General features: G+C 52.5%; 1 long non-coding RNA gene and 1 pseudogene across 1 annotated transcript in view; one reads left to right on the top strand and one right to left on the bottom strand.

The window, feature by feature from the left end:
- LOC135264191 (uncharacterized) overlaps nt 1-7,500 on the bottom strand; it is a 45,998-nt gene that overhangs the window by 8,714 nt on the left and 29,784 nt on the right. Inside the window, exon 3 of the long non-coding RNA XR_010332627.1 lies at nt 5,162-5,272. This is a non-coding gene — a long non-coding RNA (uncharacterized LOC135264191). The remainder of the gene's footprint in view (nt 1-5,161; nt 5,273-7,500) is intronic.
- The window catches only part of LOC135264178 (neuronal tyrosine-phosphorylated phosphoinositide-3-kinase adapter 1-like), a 21,679-nt pseudogene that overhangs the window by 12,461 nt on the left and 1,718 nt on the right, over nt 1-7,500 (top strand).

Below are 7,500 nucleotides of genomic sequence, written 5' to 3'. Positions count from 1 at the left end.
CTATAGAACACTCTGCCTCTCACCCAATCAGATCAATCCCTTCTATAGAACACTCTGCCTCTCACCCAATCAGATCAATCCCTTCTATAGAACACTCTGCCTCTCACCCAATCAGATCCATCCCTTCTATAGAACACTCTGCCTCTCACCCAATCAGATCAATCCCTTCTATAGAACACTCTGCCTCTCACCCAATCAGATCAATCCCTTCTATAGAACACTCTGCCTCTCACCCAATCAGATCAATCCCTTCTATAGAACACTTTGCCTCTCACCCAGTCAGATCCATCTCTTCTATAGAACACTTTGCCTCTCACCCAATCAGATCAATCCCTTCTATAGAACACTCTGCCTCTCGCCCAATCAGATCCATCCATTCTGTAGAACACTCTGCCTCTCACCCAATCAGATCAATCCCTTCTATAGAACACTCTGCCTCTCACCCAATCAGATCAATCCCTTCTATAGAACACTCTGCCTCTCACCCAATCAGATCAACTCCTCTATAGAACACTCTGCCTCTCACCCAATCAGATCCATCCCTTCTATAGAACACTCTGCCTCTCACCCAATCAGATCAATCCCTTCTATAGAACACTCTGCCTCTCACCCAATCAGATCAATCCCTTCTATAGAACACTTTGCCTCTCACCCAGTCAGATCCATCTCTTCTATAGAACACTCTGCCTCTCACCCAATCAGATCAATCCCTTCTATAGAACACTCTGCCTCTCACCCAATCAGATCAATCCCTTCTATAGAACACTCTGCCTTTCACCCAATCAGATCCATCCCTTCTATAGAACACTCTGCCTCTCACCCAATCAGATCAATCCCTTCTATAGAACACTTTGCCTCTCACCCAGTCAGATCCATCTCTTCTATAGAACACTTTGCCTCTCACCCAGTCAGATCCATCTCTTCTCTAGAACACTCTTCCTCTCACCCAATAAGATCCATCCCTTCTATAGAACACTCTGCCTCTCACCCAATCAGATCAATCCCTTCTATAGAACACTCTGCCTCTCGCCCAATCTGATCCATCCATTCTGTAGAACACTCTGCCTCTCGCCCAATCAGACACATCCCCTCTGTGCAGTATTCCTTTCTTGGTCGCCTTGATTTGAAAAACCGTCGCTGTGTGGAGGGAGGGCCGCTGTGTGTCTGTGATGCTGTTGCCTGATCAACGGGGTCACATGGTTTCTAAGACTGCTAACATTCTTAGCATCGTCACAGCTGTTATGATCATTTTCATTATTGTTCATAAACGTGTTAAATAAGTTTCGTTTAAATTTCCTCGCTGTTATTGTCGTTCACGTCATTCATTTTGCCGTTAACGATATTTATTAGTGTTGGCACTACGATCTTGCTGATGGGAACTGGAGTGAAATTCAGAGAGAAATTATTTGGCAACATAAACGAACTCCGTGCTCTTGCCAATAAAGTGAACTTGAACTAGCGAGAGAGGGAGAGAGAGAGAGAGAGGAAGAGTCACAGGAAGTGTAAGGGAGGGAGGGAGATGGAGGGGGTACAGGTATTTCAGTATTTCAGTTAGTTGTCCTGGTAACTGCTCTCATTAATTAAAATTTTCAGCTGCAGGTGGATTTGTTTATTTCACAGCTCGCTGCTTTATGGAGAAAAACGTTACGTTTAAATTGTTTTTATGGAGAAAATTATTACGCTTAAATCTTGTTTTATATGGAAAAGAATTTTACGTTTAAATAGTTTTTATGGAGAAAAACAGCATGTTTAAAACGTTTTTACGGAGAAAAACATTATGTTTAAAAATCGTTTTATATGGAGAAGAACATTACGTTCAAATCATTTTTATGGAGAAAAACATCACATTTAAATAGATTTGCCCACATACCTGTCACACCCCCCCCCCCACATACACCTGAAATCACCTGGCCCCTTTCATCTTCAGCTCTCTGTTTTTCTCTCCTCCTTCCCCAAATCTTTTTTTCTTTGTCTCAGTATCTCTTTGGCAGACAGATTTCCCCCCAGCACACACTCACTTACACACTCATACCCACACACACAGACACACCACACACACACAGACACACACACACACACACACACACACACACACACACGGACACACACACACACCCACACACACACACACACACCCACACACACAGACACACACATACTTCACCTGCTCTCTCATACACACACTGCCTATTTTTAATTGACTTTCCATCCACCTCTTCTGCTTTCATCCTCTTTTCCTCCACTCCTCTTCATCCTTATCTCCTCTCCTCCTCTCTCCCTCTCTCTCTTCCGTTTCATCCTCTAATCTCCTCTGCCCTGTCATTCACCTCTACTTCTCACTTTCAGACAAACCCACACATAGATTCTGCCCATCACATTATGCATGCTTTCACATAAAAGCGTTACACACACTCTCTCCCTCTTTCCTTCCCCCCTCCCTCCCTCTCTCCCTCTCACACTCTCATGTTATCATCAGCTGATCTCCCTCCTTCACTACTCTTCTCCTCCATTAACACTCTTCTGTCCTTCAGCAGTAAATTCTCCTCCTCTGCCCTTCTCTCCCTGTTTCTGCGACTCATGCTCCACTCCAGGGCTGTGTCCTCACAGTGCTACTGGAATGTTTGGTCTTTGCCTCTACATGGCAGCAACACTGTGGGGACGTGTAGTGTGTGCTGGGCCGGAGTCTCTGGGGTTTTCACCAACCTTGTCAGAAGTGAGCTATTTTTCTCAAACAATTCATGTGTTTTCTTTATTAAAAACTGAATATTATTCCATAAGCAGTCAGGAGACTCTTCTGCTGAAAATGCATTTATATATTTATATATATTATGACACTGTCCTGAATCATCACAATGCGGTGGACACTATTCTTCATTGAGTCCCGTTATGAGTTGTGTGTCTTGTTAGTTTCCTGCAGCATCTTTGATCCTGTGTGTCTAGCTCTCAGTGCAGTAATACTCCCTAACCGACTGTGCTGGCGCCCCCTAGTGGCCGAGGGTTTTGCAGCACCACATATGTCTGGACACTGCATTGCCTGTGTAGGAAGTTTGTGCAGTGCTCAACAGCTCCCCCGCTGGTCACTAAGTTGTATGCCTGCATGTGCCTTCCCAGCACTGCAGAAATCTGGAACATGGACTGAAGTAAAAAGAGCTGTTCAGTCACTCTTTCTCTCTCTCCCGCCCTGTGTCTCTCTGTCTCTACCCCCCCCCCCCCCCTCCCCCCCAGGGAGAAGGACTCGGCCACGGTGGGTAAGGGTCGGGACCTGGCCTCGTTCCGGAGGCACTTCCGGATGGGCTTCATGACGATGCCGGCGTCCCAGGACCTGTCCCCGGGCCCCTGTGCGTCCGCCATGGCCCCCCGCTCCCAGTCCTGCCACGCGGTGGGAGGGGGCGGAGCCGGTAACCTGGACAACGGTGACTACCCTGCTTCCCCGCTGCCAGTGCCTTCATCATCATCATCCTCCTCCTCCTCCGCGCGCTGCCCCCCCGCCAAGCCCAAACGCCACCCCAGCACACGCCTCAGCTCCACGCCCGACTCCCCGCAGGACCCCCCGAAACCACAAGCCCCGCCCCCACTGCCTCCCGCCAAACACACTGAGAAGAGGAGCGGTGAGTGTGTGTGTGTGTGTGTGTGTGTGTGTGTGTGAGTGTGTGTGTGTGTGTGTGTGTGTGTGTGTGTGTGTGTGTGTGTGTGTGAGTGTGTGTGTGTGTGTGTGTGTGTGTGTGTGTGTGTGTGAGTGTGTGTGTGTGTGTGTGTGTGAGTGTGTGTGTGTGTGTGTGTGTGTGTGTGAGTGTGTGTGTGAGTGTGTGTGTGTGAGTGTGTGTGTGAGTGTGTGTGTGTGTGTGTGTGTGTGTGCGTGAGTGTGTGTGTGTGTGTGAGAGTGTGTGTGTGTGTGTGTGAGTGTGTGTGTGTGTGAGTGTGTGTGTGTGTGTGTTGTGTGTGAGTGTTGTGTGTGTGTGTGTGTGTGTGTGTGAGTGTGTGTGGGTGTGTGTGTGTGTGTGTGTGTGAGAGTGTGTGTGTGTGTGAGTGTGTGTGTGAGTGTGTGTGTGTGTGTGTTTGAGTGTGTGTGTGTGTGTGTGTGTGTGTGAGTGTGTGTGTGTGTGTGTGAGTGTGTGTGTGTGTGTGTGTGAGTGTGTGTGTGGTGTGTGTGTGAGTGTGTGTGTGTGTGTGAGTGTGTGTGTGTGTGTGTGTGTGTGAGTGTGTGTGTGTGTGTGTGTGTGAGTGTGTGTGTGTGTGTGTGTGTGAGTGTGTGTGTGTGTGTGTGAGTGTGTGTGTGTGTGAGTGTGTGTGTGTCTGTGTGTGATGTGTGTGTGCGTGTGAGTGTGTGTGTGTGTGTGTGTGTGTCTGTGTGCATGGTGGGTGATGTGTGTGTGTGTGTATGAGTGTGTGTGTGTGTGTGTGGTGAGTGATATGTGTGTGTGTGTGTGTGTGTGTGTGTGTGAGTGTGAGCCTGTGTGTGTGTGTGGGGAGAGTGTGTGTGTGGCGTGTGTGTGTGTGTTGGTGATGTGTGTGTGTGTGTGTGTGGTGTGTGTGAGCTGTGATGTGTGTGTGGTGTGTGTGTGTGTGTAGTGAGTGTGTGTGGTGTGTGTGTGAGAGTGTGTGTGTGGGTGTGTGTGTGTGTGTGTGTGAGTGTGTGTGTGATGTGAGGTGTGTGTGTAGTGTGTGAGTGTGTGTGGTGTGTGAGTTGTGTGTGAGTGTGTGTGTGAGTGTGTGTGTGTGTGTGTGTGTGTGTGTGTGTGTGTGTGTGTGTGTGTGTGTGTGTGTGTGAGTGTGAGTGTGTGTGTGTGTGTGTGAGTGTGTGTGTGTGTGTGTGTGTGTGTGTGAGTGTGTGTGTGTGTGTGTGTCAGTGTGCATCCAGCACACACTCAGCGCTATCGTCCAGAGCAACTTACAAAAGCATGTGACAACGCTATGGCAACGTGTTACAGCTTATAATGTCATAACACTGTGTTCCGTATGTGACAGGTTGTACAAAACATATAATAAATTATTCAAAATTATGACGGATGAGTGACAGAGACTTAAGCTGAGGCGACATCAAGTTATTGCATAAATTTGCATGACATGCTGTAGGTGCACATTCATGAATAACAATCATTGCTTGATGACAGTATCAGCAACAATAGAATTTGGAAGGTGATATCACAGGTGCTGTACTGACCTAGGGTGGAAATCCTGTTCCAGAAGGCCCACATCTGTTTCCGGTTTTTTGTTCCCACCGATCATCCCTGGCTCTGTTAGGTGATTAGCTGTGTACACCATCGCTGGTTATCTGCAGATTAAACATGTGAATTCAGTCTTCTTCAGCTGTCAATTATCATCAAGAAATGTCGCTAAAATTTCAGATTGTGGAAATGATTGAGGTTAATTATATAATTAAAAGTAGAAGTTAGTAAGTAATCTTGTCATCCATGTACTAAACAAAGTTTCACATTTCAAATGTAATTACATCTATCTGTAGTGACTACGACTATCGCACTGTTTACAGTAATGATACAGAATGGTCCTTTTCCCCTCTGTTCTTAGCACTCTCAGATTCGGGGGAGGGGTCGGGGAAGAAGGTCCCGCCCCTGAAGCCGAGGAGGAGCCCCAACACCCAGCTGTCCCTGGACCCCCCGCCCCCCCGGGTCGCACCCCCGGCCACGCCCCAGCCCCGCCCCTCTCAGGCGGAGTCGGAGGAGCGGGAGGGGTCCAGGGACGAGGAGCCCGTCTACATTGAGATGGTGGGCCAGGTGTTCACCCGCGAGGCACAGAACCCCACCCCTCACCCGCAGACGCCGGACAGGGACTCGGACCAGAGCGAGGCCATCTACGAGGAGATGAAGTACTCGCACCTGGAGCAGGCCATGCTGCAGAACCGCCCGGGCCACCACAGGCTGGACAGGCCCAGAGCCGCAAACCCCGCCCCCTCCTCGCTCCCGGCTCAGAGCCCCGCCTCCAGCTCCGCCTCCAAGCCCAAAGCCACCGTCTCCATCTCTCATTCCTCCCCCCTCCCCACTACCCCCACCACCCCTGTCCCGCCCACAGCCCTGTCCCCCAGCCCCCAGCCCCCCCGCGCCCCCACCCCCTTCCTGCTGCCCGGCAACAAGCCCACCCCCAAACCGACCCCGCGCCGGCAACAACAAAATCCCCGCCCCCTTCCCCAACCTGCTCCAGCACCGCCCGCCCCTCCTGGCTCTCCCCCAGCCAGCCGCCTCCTCCAGCGGGGTGGGGCCCCAAAACAAGCCCCCGCCCCCAAAACTGGGCACCGTCAGCATCCAGGCCCCCATTGGCCTGACCTCCCCGGGAAGCCCCGCCCCTACCCCACCCCCTTCCTCCGCCTCCAAACTGCCCGTGCCCCACTCGGGCCCCAAAGACCCCGCCCTGGGGGGCGGGGGGGCGTCCCCAGCTCTGGACACGCTGGCGGGGGGGAAGGAGGGGTTTATGAGCCCTGCCCCTGGGCTGAGGGCCCGGAGCCACTCCACACCCCTCCCCCCATCCTCGTCTTCCTCCTCCCACTACGCCCACCCCCACCAGCACCTCCACCCGTCCCACTACCACCAGTACCGCCGGCCCGACCGCGACCTGCCCACCTCCCACAGCATGAAGCTGGGGCAGCCGGCTGCGGCACAGACTCCGCCCCCGGGCGGGGCCAAGGAGGGCAGGGGCGTGACCTTCCTCCTGAAACCCGACAAACGGGACAGAGAGAGGGAGAGGGAGGGGCGGGCACACACTACTGCCTCGTCCCAAACTACTACCCCCACCCAAACGAGCACGAGCTCCGCCCCGTCCCAGCGCCCGTCCTCCCGGCCCCTCCTCCACCGCTCCCACACCCCCCACCCCGTGCCGGGCGCCGGCCTGCCCGCCTACAAGCCCCCGCCCTCGGACAGCCCCCTCCTCTGGACCTACCCCTCCGTGGGGCTGCGCGGGAGACCCCCCGCCTACGACAGCCTGAGGGGCGGGGCGCCGGGGGACCCGCCCCCCAAATGCAGCCCGGTCAGCCTGCAGAGGAAAGGGGGCAGCCTGACGCGGGACGGCGGGCTCGGGGGGGCGCTGGGGGCCCGGAAGCTGTCCTTCAGTCACAGCAGAGAGATCGAGCGTAAGAGCGGCTCCGATCGTTAAAAATGCTCTTATAATCACTGAGCGCCCGCCTTTACTGTCTCAGCTTTATGGGCATTCCAGAGTTTACCCACCGACTGCTCTCATGAGCACATTTACTGCTGTGTGCTTCGGAAATATCTATAAATGGAGTGCAGTATCACCATGCATAACAGTAATAACAGTAATAGCTAACATCTTTCTCCTTCCCTTTCTATCTCCCTTTCTCTCTCTCTCTCTCTCTCTCTCCCTCTTCCTTTCCCTCTCTCTCTCTCCCTCCATCCCTCTCTTTCTGTGGCTCTCCCTTTCCCTTTCCCTCTCTCTCTCTGTCGCTCTCTCTCTCCATCTCCCCCTCTCTCTCTCTCCCTTTCCGTCTCCCTCTCCATCCCTCTCTCCCTCCCTCTCCCGGAGCAGGGGAAGACA

Source organism: Anguilla rostrata, chromosome 9 (genome assembly GCF_018555375.3).
Source record: "Anguilla rostrata isolate EN2019 chromosome 9, ASM1855537v3, whole genome shotgun sequence".
Taxonomy (NCBI): Eukaryota; Metazoa; Chordata; class Actinopteri; order Anguilliformes; family Anguillidae; genus Anguilla; species Anguilla rostrata.
Note: the sequence above shows the minus strand (reverse complement) of the source record. Positions and strands in the feature narration are given on the sequence as shown.